We start from the raw sequence: 12290 nt of genomic DNA on the forward strand, positions 1-12290 counted from the left end.
AAAAACCAGAAGCCCTAGAGCTTATATGTTTGCCTTTTAGCATTGCCTAGTGGACCTCTACTAAAGTTGTTTAAATCATGACCCCGGGGTCAAAATTGACCCTGCCCTAGGGGTCACTTGATTTTACATAGAAAAACCTTCAAAATTTTTTTAAAAATAAACCAGAAGGTCTAGAGCTTAGATATTTCACATGTAGCATTGCCTAATGGACCTCTACAACAATTGTTCAAATCATGGCCCCCGGGGTCAGAATTGACCCCGCCCCAGGGGTCACTTGATTTTACATAGGAAAATCTTCAAAAAATTTCTAAAAATAAACCAGAAGGCCTAGATCTTAGATATTTGACATGTAGCATTGCCTAGTAGACTTCTACAAAATTTGTTCTAATCATGACCCCCGCGGTCAAAATTGACCCCTCCCCATGGGGTAACTCGATTGTACATAGAAAAATCTTCAAAATTTTCTAAAAATAAACCAGAAGGCCTAGAGCTTAGATATTTGACATGTAATATTGCCTAGTGGACCTCTACAAAATTTGTTCAAATCTTGACCCCCCCCCCCCCCCCCCCCCAGGGTCAAATTGACCCAGCCCCAGGGGTTACTTGATTGTACATAGGGAAATCTTCATAAATTTGCTAAAAATAAACCAGAAGGCCTAGATCTTAGATATTTGATACGTAACATTGCCTAGTAGACCTACAAACTTTGTTCAAATCATGACCCCCAGGGTAAAATTGGCCCTGCCCCAGGGGTTACTTGATTGTACATCGGAAAATCTTCCAAAAAATTTCTAAAAATCATCAGTTTGACATTTGAAACATGTAGCTCATATTACTCAGGTGAGCGATCCAGGGTCATCGTGACCCTCTTATTTAGAGTATGAACTTACTAACTGGTAGTACCAGTGAACAAGAGGGCCATGATGGCCCTATATCGCTCACCTGTTATCATTGCACTTGAGGACAAGAAGGTCCTCAGGAAAAATATCTAAGTCCAAAGGACAGGAACAACAAAGGAAAGAAATTAACCAAAAAGAAAAAAAGAATTCTAACAAGGTACAGATATGTCAAAATACACTTAAAAATTGGAGGTACCATCCATGTTGTACCACAGAAAAGTGGTCTCGGTTTTTCCCTACGGCCAATAATAAAAAAGTTTCTAAAATAAGCTATTTATAGTAACGTAAAAGGGAAGTAATTAAAAAGAAAATTATTGTAAGTGAACAAGAGAAGGATCTGCCAAATAAATCTGTTGACATAAATGAAATTTCAGATCAGTATCTTCATTAGTTACGGAGATATGCCCATTTTAATTTGAAATAAAGGGAGGTGATTTGACATAAAATCAGTCCATAGTCATCTACCCTCATTGGCTCAGTCCAACTAATGACAATAATGAAATTTCAAATAAGTCCTATAAGTACTTACTGATATAAATCCATTCTGACTACAATCAGGGAGGTAATCAGATATAAAATAACTCTGGAACCTACGATTGGATCTGATTTGTCATGGAATCCAAGATTTATTGTTGTTGAAGACATTTTGGAAGTTTTTATCAAATAAAACCATAAATGAAGTCTCTATATGGCTGCAAAAGCCCAAATAGCCAATTTTGGACCTTTAAGGGGCCATAACTCTGGAACCCATGATGGAATCTGGCCAGTTCAAGAAAGGAACCAAGATCTTGTGGTGATACAAGTTGTGTGCAAGTTTGGTTAAAATCAAATCATAAATAAAGTTGCTATTGTGCAGACAAGGTCAAAATAGCTAATTTTGGCCCTTTCAGGGGCCATAACTCTGGAACCCATTATGGGATCTGGCCGGTTCAACAAAGGAACTGAGATCTTATGGCAACACAAGTTTTGTGCAAGTTTGATTAAATTCAAATCATAAATGAAGCTGCTATTGTGCAGACAAGGTCAAAATAGCTAATTCTGGCCCTTTCAGGGGCCATAACTCTGGAACCCATAACGGAATCTAGCCAGTTCAAGAAAGAAACCAAGATCTTATAGTGATACAAGTTGTGTGCAAGTTTAATTAAAATCAAATCATAAATGAAGCTGCTATTGTGCAGACAAGGTCAAAATAGCTAATTCTGGCCCTTTCAGGGGCCATAACTCTGGGACCCATAATGGGATCTGGCCGGTTCAAGAAAGGAACCAAGATCTTATGGTGATACAAGTTGTGTGCCAGTTTGGTAAAAATCAAATTATAAATAAAGCTGCTATTGTGCAGACAAGGTCAAAATAGCTGATTTTGGCCCTTTCAGGGGCCATAACTCTGGAACCCATAATGGGATCTGGCCAGTTCAAGAAAGGAACCAAGATCTTATGGTGATACAAGTTGTGTGCCAGTTTGGTAAAAATCAAATCATAAATAAAGCTGCTATTGTGCAGACAAGGTCAAAACAGCTGATTTTGGCCCTTTCAGGGACCATAACTGGAACCCATAATGGGATCTGGCCAGTTCAAGAAAGGAACCGAGATCTTATGGTGATACAAGTTGTGTGCAAGTTTGGTTAAAATAAAATCATAAATGAAACCACTATCGTGCAGACAAGAAATTGTTGACGCACGCACGGACGGACTGACGACGGACGACGGACGAAGGGTGATCACAAAAGCTCACCTTGTCACTATGTGACAGGTGAGCTAAAAATAACTTGCACTGAATCTTGGATATTTGCCTTTTTAGGAGGTGGCGAATGGCAAAGACTGGGCTTTGTCCAAATATAAGCAATTACATTACCAGTTTCGAGAGGATATCAATTGATAGGAAATTACAGTTACAAACTAAATACCTTTCTGCAACACATGGAGTAACTTGCACTGAATCTTGGATATTTGCCTTTTTAGGAGGTGGCGAATGGCAAAGACTGGGCTTTGTCCAAATATAAGCAATTACATTACCAGTTTCGAGAGGATATCAATTGATAGGAAATTACAGTTACAAACTAAATACCTTTCTGCAACACATGGAGTCATTAGCATTCACTGTCAATCAGTATTATAACTAAGATCGACGATCATTCATTCATTCAAATAATTTATAGACAGAGTCCGTTGTTTACATTTTTAATCGTAACCGGTGCTCTTGTAAAAACCACTTTTTTTGAAAAATAGAAGAATGCGAAGAGCTACGGTACGGTCTCTAAATAAAGCTTTGAGTAGGAGGGGTAGCTGGGGTCTACCACAGTCAAAAGCTGGAATGTCGCCATATGACCTAATTCTGTTGCTCTCGAGTTCAAAGATACGGTCGATTATAATCGGTATCTGGACATCTTTGGGCTTACAACTGTCCAAAGTTGCTCATTACCAATAGTAAAAAGATGACCCCTAATTTTACACAGGATTATGACCCTTTTGTCATGATCTGGGTGATGAGAAATATCTATTTTAAGTTTAAAGCAAATCCTAGTTACAGAGATAAAGTGAAAATGCCACGGAATGAAAGTGGACATGGGGTTGAGTATGATAGCTAACTATATACGTCGTAGAACTAAAAAAAATCTGATCTTCAGTAGGTACATACACACATATCATCGTGCATGGCTTTTTAAAAAGGCTGAATTAGACAAGAGATCACAGAGTGATCTTGGCGCCCACCAATGTGCCATTTTTGAGTGTTCCAAATTTCAAGACTTACTGACTAGCTCAAGGTCAAATTTCATTTCCATACACAAAACTGTGCATGTGGTCCAAATTCAAAAGCTGTAGCTTGAGAAATGTGAAAGTAGGTCACTAGATCAATCTTAAGGACAAAGTTCTTTGTACACAAAACTATGCATGTGCATCAAGTTTGAAGGCTGTAGTTTGAGAAATCTGAAACTAAGTCACTAGGTCAATCTTAAGGTCAAAGTTTTTTTCGGTATACAAAACTATGCAAGTGGTCCAAATTTGAAGCCTGTAGCTACAGAAATGTGAAACTTGGTTACTTGGTCAATCTTAAGGTCAAAGTTCATTTCGGTATACAAAACTATGCAAGTGGTCCAAATTTCAAGGCTGTAGCTTGAGAAATGTGAAAGTAGGTCACTAGGTCAAAATCAAGGTCAAATTTTATTTCGGAATACACAACTATGCATGTGGTCCAAATTTGAAGCCTGTACCTCCAAAAATGTGAAAGTAGGTCACTAGGTCAATGTAAAGGTCAAACTTTGTTTCGGTACACAAAACCATGCATGTGGTCCAAATTTGAAGGCTGTAGCTTGAGAAATGTGAAAGTAGGTCACTAGGTCAAAATCAAGGTCAAATTTTATTTCAGAATACAGAACTATGCATGTGGTCCAAATTTGAAGCCTGTACCTTCAAAAATGTGAAAGTAGGTCACTAGGCCAATGTAAAGGTCAAAGTTTGTTTCGGTACATAAAACCATGCATGTGGTCCAAATTTGAAGGCTGTAGCTTGAGAAATGTGAAAGAAGGTCACTGGGTCAAAATCAAGGTCAAATTTCATTTCGGAACATGAAACTATGCATGTGGTCCAAATTTGAAGCCTGTACCTTCAAAAATGTGAAAGTAGGTCACTAGGTCAATATCAAGGTCAAAGTTTTTTTCAGTGCACAAAACTATGAACGTGGTCCAAATTTGAAGGTTGTAGCTACAGAAATGTGAAAGAAGGTCGCAAGGTCAAAATCAAGGTCAACTCATGTCAAGGTTCATCTTGCCCCTTAAAACCATACATGTGGTCCAAATTTGAATGTTGTAGGTTATTGACAAGAAGTTTTTAAAAGCTTTTCCCTATGTAAGTCTATATGAACCATGTGACCCCCAGGGCGGGGCCATATTTGACCTTAGGGGGATAATTTTAACAAACTTGGTAAAGAACCACTAGATGATGCTACATTACAAATATCAAAGCCATAGGCTTTGTGGTTTGGACAAGAAGATTTTCAAAGTTTTTCCCTATATAAGTCTATGTAAACCATGTGACCCCCGGGGCGGGGCCATATTTGACCCTAGGGGGATAATTTGAATATCCTTAGTAGAAGACCACTAGATGATGTCACATACAAAATATCAAAGCACTAGGCCCTGTGGTTTTGGACAAGAGGTTTTTCAAAGTTTTTCCCTATATAAGTCTATATAAACCATGTGACTCCCCGGGGCGGGGCCATATTAGACCCCAGGGAAATAATTTGAATCATCTTGGTAGAGGACCACTAGATGATGCTTCATACCAAATATCAAAGCACTAGGCTCTGTGGTTTTGGACAAGAAAATTTTCAAAGTTTTTCCCTTTATAAATCTATGTAAATTATAGAAATAAGCAAAGGGCCATAACTTACTAAAAAATTGTTGAACCTGTCTGATTTTCAGGGGGACACAACTAGGGTACCAATACATCATTCTGACAAAGTTTGGTCAAAATCCCCCTGGTAGTTTCTGAGGAGATGCGATAACGAGAAATTGTTAACGGAAGGACGACGGACCACAGACGCAGAGTGATTTGAATAGCCCACCATCTGATGATGGTGGGCTAAAAACAAGAGTGCCCCATTGATCCAAAAGCACTCCGGTGTAAAATGCTTCAAGTGAGTTTGTATAACGCGAGTACAGATTTAGGTTTATACAAATATCGAGGCTCCAACTATTATTGATTCAGAGATTCAAATTTCTTTTATATTAGCTTAAATATGTCGCACACATGGGCATGGCATTTTTGAAAACGGGGCAATAATTTGAGACAATTCATGGAAAACGTTTTGTGTGGCTAATGATGTGGAACAACTCTTAAAAGTTTGAATCAAATCTAGTAACAACTGTTGGAGCAGAAGTGCATCCCAACTTTATCCTGAAATTCTAGTAAAAAGGGGGTATAACTCGAGCATGCCAGAATTATGGACCTTTTGTCATATAATGACAATGTTGAATAGTTTTTAAGTTTAAATCAAATTCATTGAGTAATAGCAAAGATATAGTGTGAGCTATTGCGACTGATCATTTCCGGCGTCCATCAACATTTGCCTTGTTAACGCTCTAGAAGCCACACTTACGACCCAATCTTTATGAAACTTTGTCAGAATGTTGTTTTGATGATCTCTAGGTCAAGTTCGAAACTGGGGCATTTGTGGTTCTCTTTGGACAGCATAAAAAGTTTGTCAAATTACAAAATGTAGATCCTACACAAAACCATAAATCATCTGAAAACGATCTGTAGATCATCATTTCCAACTACACACAGTCTTCTCTATATGCAGTGTAAAAAGATAAATTCGATAAAATGCAAGGCAAAAGAAAGAGCATACATTTTGGGTAAACAGACTGAAACTGCTGTAACAAATTAAGTCACTTTCTTTCGAAACGGTTGATTAAATTATGTAACTTTTTTTTTTTTTCAAACTGGTGTATAAAATCATGCATCTTTTGATGGATATTGTTCTGATCACTAACTTATAAATCAGTTATCTCTTCATTTATCCCAGGGCGAAGCGTATGTTCTCCGTGATGATCTGATAAAAGACACTGTGTCTGAAATAATACATCCTCTACCTCTGATTGATACATGTGGCAAAGAACAGGTTTGTACTGGTACAGAATCCAGGAACATTGGTTAGGTCACCTGCCAGCTGTTACCTTATTGAAATACTGTTGAAAACGGTGTTAAATGCAAAACAAAACAACAAAAAAATCTTTTAGTCAGTTCCACTACATCTAGGATACAAATGTATCTTTCACTGCAGAAGGATAACTACTAACAGCTCAAGAAAAAATGTTACTAGAGTTGCCTCCCTACAATAATATATGATCAGCAAATCTGCAAAATACATTTCCAGAAGATTCAGATTTATTTACATTTTACAAAATTTGGTACAAAGATGTTATCATAAATGAAACTAAATGAAACAGGAGGGACATGATGATCCTGAATCGCTCACCTGAGTAATATGAGCCACATGTTTCAAATGGCAAACTGATGCTAAAATATTAGAAAGTAGGTCAGTAGATCACATTCATGGTCACTGAAAGAAAGTCTTAAGATTGGTCAATGGTGTATCATCCAAATTTCAAGGCTTTATCTTTAAAAACAAGAAAGTAGGTCAGTAGGTCAAGGTCACAGTCAAGTGATCCCTAATCGCTTGGGTCATCAGGTAATTATAATTAAACAGTCTAGGAAATATGACCTGATAATTTTTCAAGTATTTTTTTCCTCTATAACTCAAAATTATAACACAGTGACCCCCAGGGTGGGGCCTCTTTTTCACCCCAGGGGCATAATTTGAACAAATGTGGTAGAGGTCCACCAGGCAATGTTACACACCAAATATCAAAATGCCCAGGCTTTGAACTTTCAGACAAGAAGATCTTTTTTTTCCCTATATATGTCTATGTTATACTTGGTACCCCCTTGACAGGGCCTCTTTTCACCCTAGGGACATAATTTGAACAATCTTGGTAGAGAAACACTAGGAAAGGCAAAATACTTAATATCAAAAGCCTAGTCCTTGCAAATTCAGGCAAGGAAATTTTTTAAGTTTTTTTTCCCCTATAAAAGTCTATGTTAAGCATGTATGTTGAGTATGTTGAGACCCCCCGGGGCTGGACCTCTTTTCATCCCTGGGGCACAATTTGAACAATTGGTAGAGGACCACATGGCAATGCTTCAAACAAAATATCAAAGGCCTAGGTCAAGTTGTTTAAGACAAGAAGATTTTTAAAGTTTTTTACTATGTAAAACTTGTGACCCCGGGGCGGGGCTTCTTTTCACCCCAGAGGTACAATTTGAACAATCTTGATAGGAGACCATAAGATGATGTGACACGCAAAATATCAAGGCTCTACGCTTTAAGGATTTTGACAAGAAGATTTTTAAAGTTTTTCCTTTTGGTTGCCATGGCAACCAGAGTTCTGCATGGAATTAAATTCTTTGAACAATTTTGAAAGGGGACCACCCAAGGATCATTCCTGTGAAGTTTGGTTTAATTCTGCCCAGTGGTTTTCAAGAAGATTTTTTTAGAAAATGTTGACGGACGCACGACTGACGATGCACGACGGACATTGAGCGGTCACAAAAGCTCACCACGAGCCTTTGGCTCAGGTGAGCTAAATAAAATGAAATGGAAACAAAATTTCAACAACAGGCACCTGTTAGCATAACAAGAGCTGTCCGTAAGACAATGCGCTTGACTTTTCTCAGTGCTTGACTCTGAATTAGAGCTTTGCCAGTAAAAAAAAAAAAAATCCAAGTTAAAAGGGACATAACTTTATCAAAATTCAAATCAGAGTTTTGGGAATTGTGTCTCCTGGTGTAGACTTTGATAGTAAATAACTTGTTTGAGTTTCAAGTTGAAAGCTTTAATTGTAACAAAGATATCTGACTATCAAAAATTCAAATCAGAGTTAATAACTTACGAGAATTGTGTCTCCTGGTATAGATTTTGATAGTAAATATCTATTTTGAGTTTCAAGTCAAAAGCTTTAATAGAAACAGAGATATTTGACTTTATAAAAAAAATTAACAAAAAATTCTAAGTTAAAAAGGGGCATAATTCTGTCAAAATTCAGACAGAGTTATGGGGATTGATTCTCCTGGTGTAGACTTTGATAGTAAATAACTATTGTAAGTTTCAAGTTGATAGCTTTGATAGTCACAGAGATATGTGACTTCATAAAAAACTTTAACCAAAAATTCTAAATTAAAAAGGGGCATAATTCTGTCAAAATTCAAATCAGGTTACGGTAATTGTTTCTCCTGGTGCAGACATTGATAGTAAATAATTATTTTAAGTTTCAAGTCAATAGCTTTGATAGTAACAGAGATACTCGACTTTATCAAAAACTTTAACCAACGGCGACGCTGACACCGACGCTGGGGTGAGTACAATAGCTCTACTTTTTCGCTAAAAATAAATAATCTTTAAAAAGTACCCTAGAATAAACATAAACACTTGTACAAAGAACAACTTAAAGGAGAAGTATTTATCACCTGATGCTGATTATTTCTACAATGTATTAAATTCTTTAATCTTAACAAGAGCTGTCACTAATGGTGACAAATGCCCCGCAGTGCCTTGACCTTTGACCTGGTGACCCCAAAGTCAGTAGGGTTTGTGTACTCCATAAGTACTATCAGCATGTGAAGTTTGAAGATCCTGGGTGCAGTGGTTCGTGAGTAAAGTGCCTTCATGCAAAAAGTTAACATTGTGACGAATGAACTAACGAACGGACAGACAGTTGAAAACTAATATGCCTCCCTTCAGGGGCATAAAAAGTATCGGATACACTAATCATAGAGTTTTGATAACTTTACAAGTATACATTGCGTTAAAATCCAGTTTGAAAACCAGCAAAAAAACTTCATTCAAAGATACATTCAACACAGTGACCATTAACATACAGTCAATTACCACTCTCATACACACACATGTCTTGAGCACCCAGGCAAGGTTGAGCAATTAACCTTTAGCCTGTTGGCAGGAAGTGATTCTGCCTTTGCAACCAGTGCAGACCCAAGATCAGCCTGCACATTTCCCTTATATGTTCAAAGTTGGATTGCTAGAAAGCCTGGATAACTTGAGCATTTTGTTCATCCCCGTGTGGCCTCGAGGAATCAGTGTTTTTTTTGTATAGTTTGTTCAGAAAATTAAGAACATGATTATTCTTTAAAAACAACCCTGTGTCATTGTTTATTCAAGCTATATTTGTACAATATTTTATATTTTCTATTACAGGAAAGATACTGCGAAGTAATTTAATTTGTGAGCATGAAATTTTGTGTTTTAGACCAAAATTACATGAGGATATGAATTCATGGATTTAAAATTTTGAACAAGAAATGAGTGGAAACTTTACTTATTTGTTGGGATTTAATTTTGCAGATTGACACAACCAAGAAAACAAGAGCTTGTAGAACATGAAATGACCCACTTGATGCATTCAGTAACTGCACAAGAAACTGAAATTATCTGGCCTCTGTGTACTGGACGTTTGATGTACTGACCTCAAATTATTCATTATGGGTCATTTATCAGTCATAAATGACGTCTGTATCAAATGTGATCTTAGACCAAAGCATTCTCTTGTTAATGGGCAAAAAGAATTCTACTTTTTTGGGTCACTGTGACTTTGACCTACTGACCTCAAAATCAACAGAGGTCAGTGGTCATCTGCTGGTCATGAACAACCTTCCTATTATGTTTCGTGATACTCGGCCCAAGCATTCAGAAGTTATTGTCCACAAATGGTTTAACTGTTCCAGGTCACTGTGAATTTGGCCTTTGACATACTGACTTCAAAATCAATAGGGGTCATCAGCTGTCATGATCAACAACCCTTTCAACTTTCATTATCCTAGGCCAAAGCATTCTTGAGTTACCATCCGGAAACTGTTTAACTGTTCCAGTCACTGTGCCCTTGACCTTTGACCTACTGACTTCAAAATCAGTAGTGGTCATCTGCTGGTCATGACCAAACTCCCTATCACACTTTATGATCCTAGGCCCAAGCGTTCTTAAGTTATCACCCCGAAACTGTTTAACTGTGACCTTGACCTACTGACCTCAAAAATCAATAGGGGTGAGCTGCTGGTCATGACCAACTTCCCTATCATCTTTCATGATCGTAGGCCCAAGCGTTCTTGAGTTATCATCCGGAAACCGATACACATCCTGTCATCTTTGTTTACGAACAAAACCATCACACTATGCACAATTTATCAGTATTCACTGTGTTTTATTATATATTAATGATAAATCCCTATTCTAGGCAGTACCTTAATTCATATTATCAACTATTTTTAACCAGGTTTTCGTATTAGATTGGGGTAATGTCGGTCGGGCGGGCGGGCGGCGTCAAATTGGTGTTTCCGGTCAATAACTTTTGTTTCGGTAAAGATATTTGAATAAAACTTGGTATGTATGTAGCTTATATCAAGACAAAGGCTGGGATTGATTTTGGGGTTTCTGGGGTCAAGGTCAAGGTCACTGTTACTTAAAATAGAAAAAGGGTTTCCGGTCAATAACTTAACTTAGGAATTAGCTATCATGATGAAACTTGGTGTATAGAAAACTTATATAAAGTTGTAGCTTGGGATTGATTTTGGGGTTTCTGGGATCAAGGTCAAGGTCATTGTTACTAAAAATAGGGTTAGGTTAGGGTTAGGGTTAGCATATCTTCTACATGCATGGAGGGATTTTGATGAAAGTTGGCACAATTGTTCACCATCATGAGACGGAGTGTCATGCGCAAGAATCAGGTCCCTAGGTCTAAGGTCAAGGTCACACTTAGAGGTCAAAGGATACAAGAATGAAAACTTTGTCCGGAGCATATCTTCTTCATGCATAGAGGGATTTTGATGTAACTTGGCACAATTATACACCATCATGAGACGAAGTGTCTTGCGCAGTTCCCTTCTTTAGAATTACTTCCCTTTGTTGTTACTATAAATAGCTTATATTGTAACTTTTTCATTACTAGATGTAGGGAAAAATCGAGACCACTTTTCTGTAGTACAACATGCATGTTACATCCAATTTTGAGGTGTATTTTGACCAATCTCTACCTGGTAAGGATTTCTGTGTGGACTTAAAAATTTTTCTTTTTTTTTTTTTTTTAAGATTAACTTCCCTTAGTTGTTACTATAAATAACTTATATTGTAACTTTTTTTTTATAATTGACCGTAGGGAAAAACCAAGACCACTTTTCTGTGGTACAACATAGTTGTTACTTTCTAATTTTAGGTGTATTTTAAGGTATCTCTACCTGGTAAGGAGTTTTTTTGTGGACTTAGAAAAACAAAAGAATTACAATGATTACTAAACAACCACAAAATTAAAATTACATCTGCAAATACAGGTGCTAGAGTAAAGAAATTTTCTGTGACGGGCGTACATTGTGACATTCTGGCACTCTTGTTTATTCTTATGAAAAGTGTTGAAAACCTGGTTTTGTGGCATTGCCGCGTTTCTTGTTTAAATTTTTTTCACTGACTTTTCCATACACTGACACCTGAATTTCATATCGGGTGCGTGGCGTAATTTAGTGTGGGCTGTTGCACTATTTTTTTTCTATTTAGTTCAGTATTGTCAGTCATATTCAGGCTATTGAACAAATATATGATATTTACATTATATTTATAAGTGCAGATGCATATTTAATAAAAAGGTTATTATCTTTGCATTTCTTCAGCTGAAGAATATTGCGCTCCTAAAGTCGCGCAATATTTCCACTGAAGAACTTGTGCATATTTCCCGATACAAAGCTAATAACCTATAATTGTGACTCCCAAAATGGCTGCCAGTTTCTTCTAGGGAGATATACTGCAAAAACTGGGAACCTATCGATCACAACAGC

This window comes from Mercenaria mercenaria, chromosome 16, assembly GCF_021730395.1.
Source record: "Mercenaria mercenaria strain notata chromosome 16, MADL_Memer_1, whole genome shotgun sequence".
Classification (NCBI taxonomy): domain Eukaryota; kingdom Metazoa; phylum Mollusca; class Bivalvia; order Venerida; family Veneridae; genus Mercenaria; species Mercenaria mercenaria.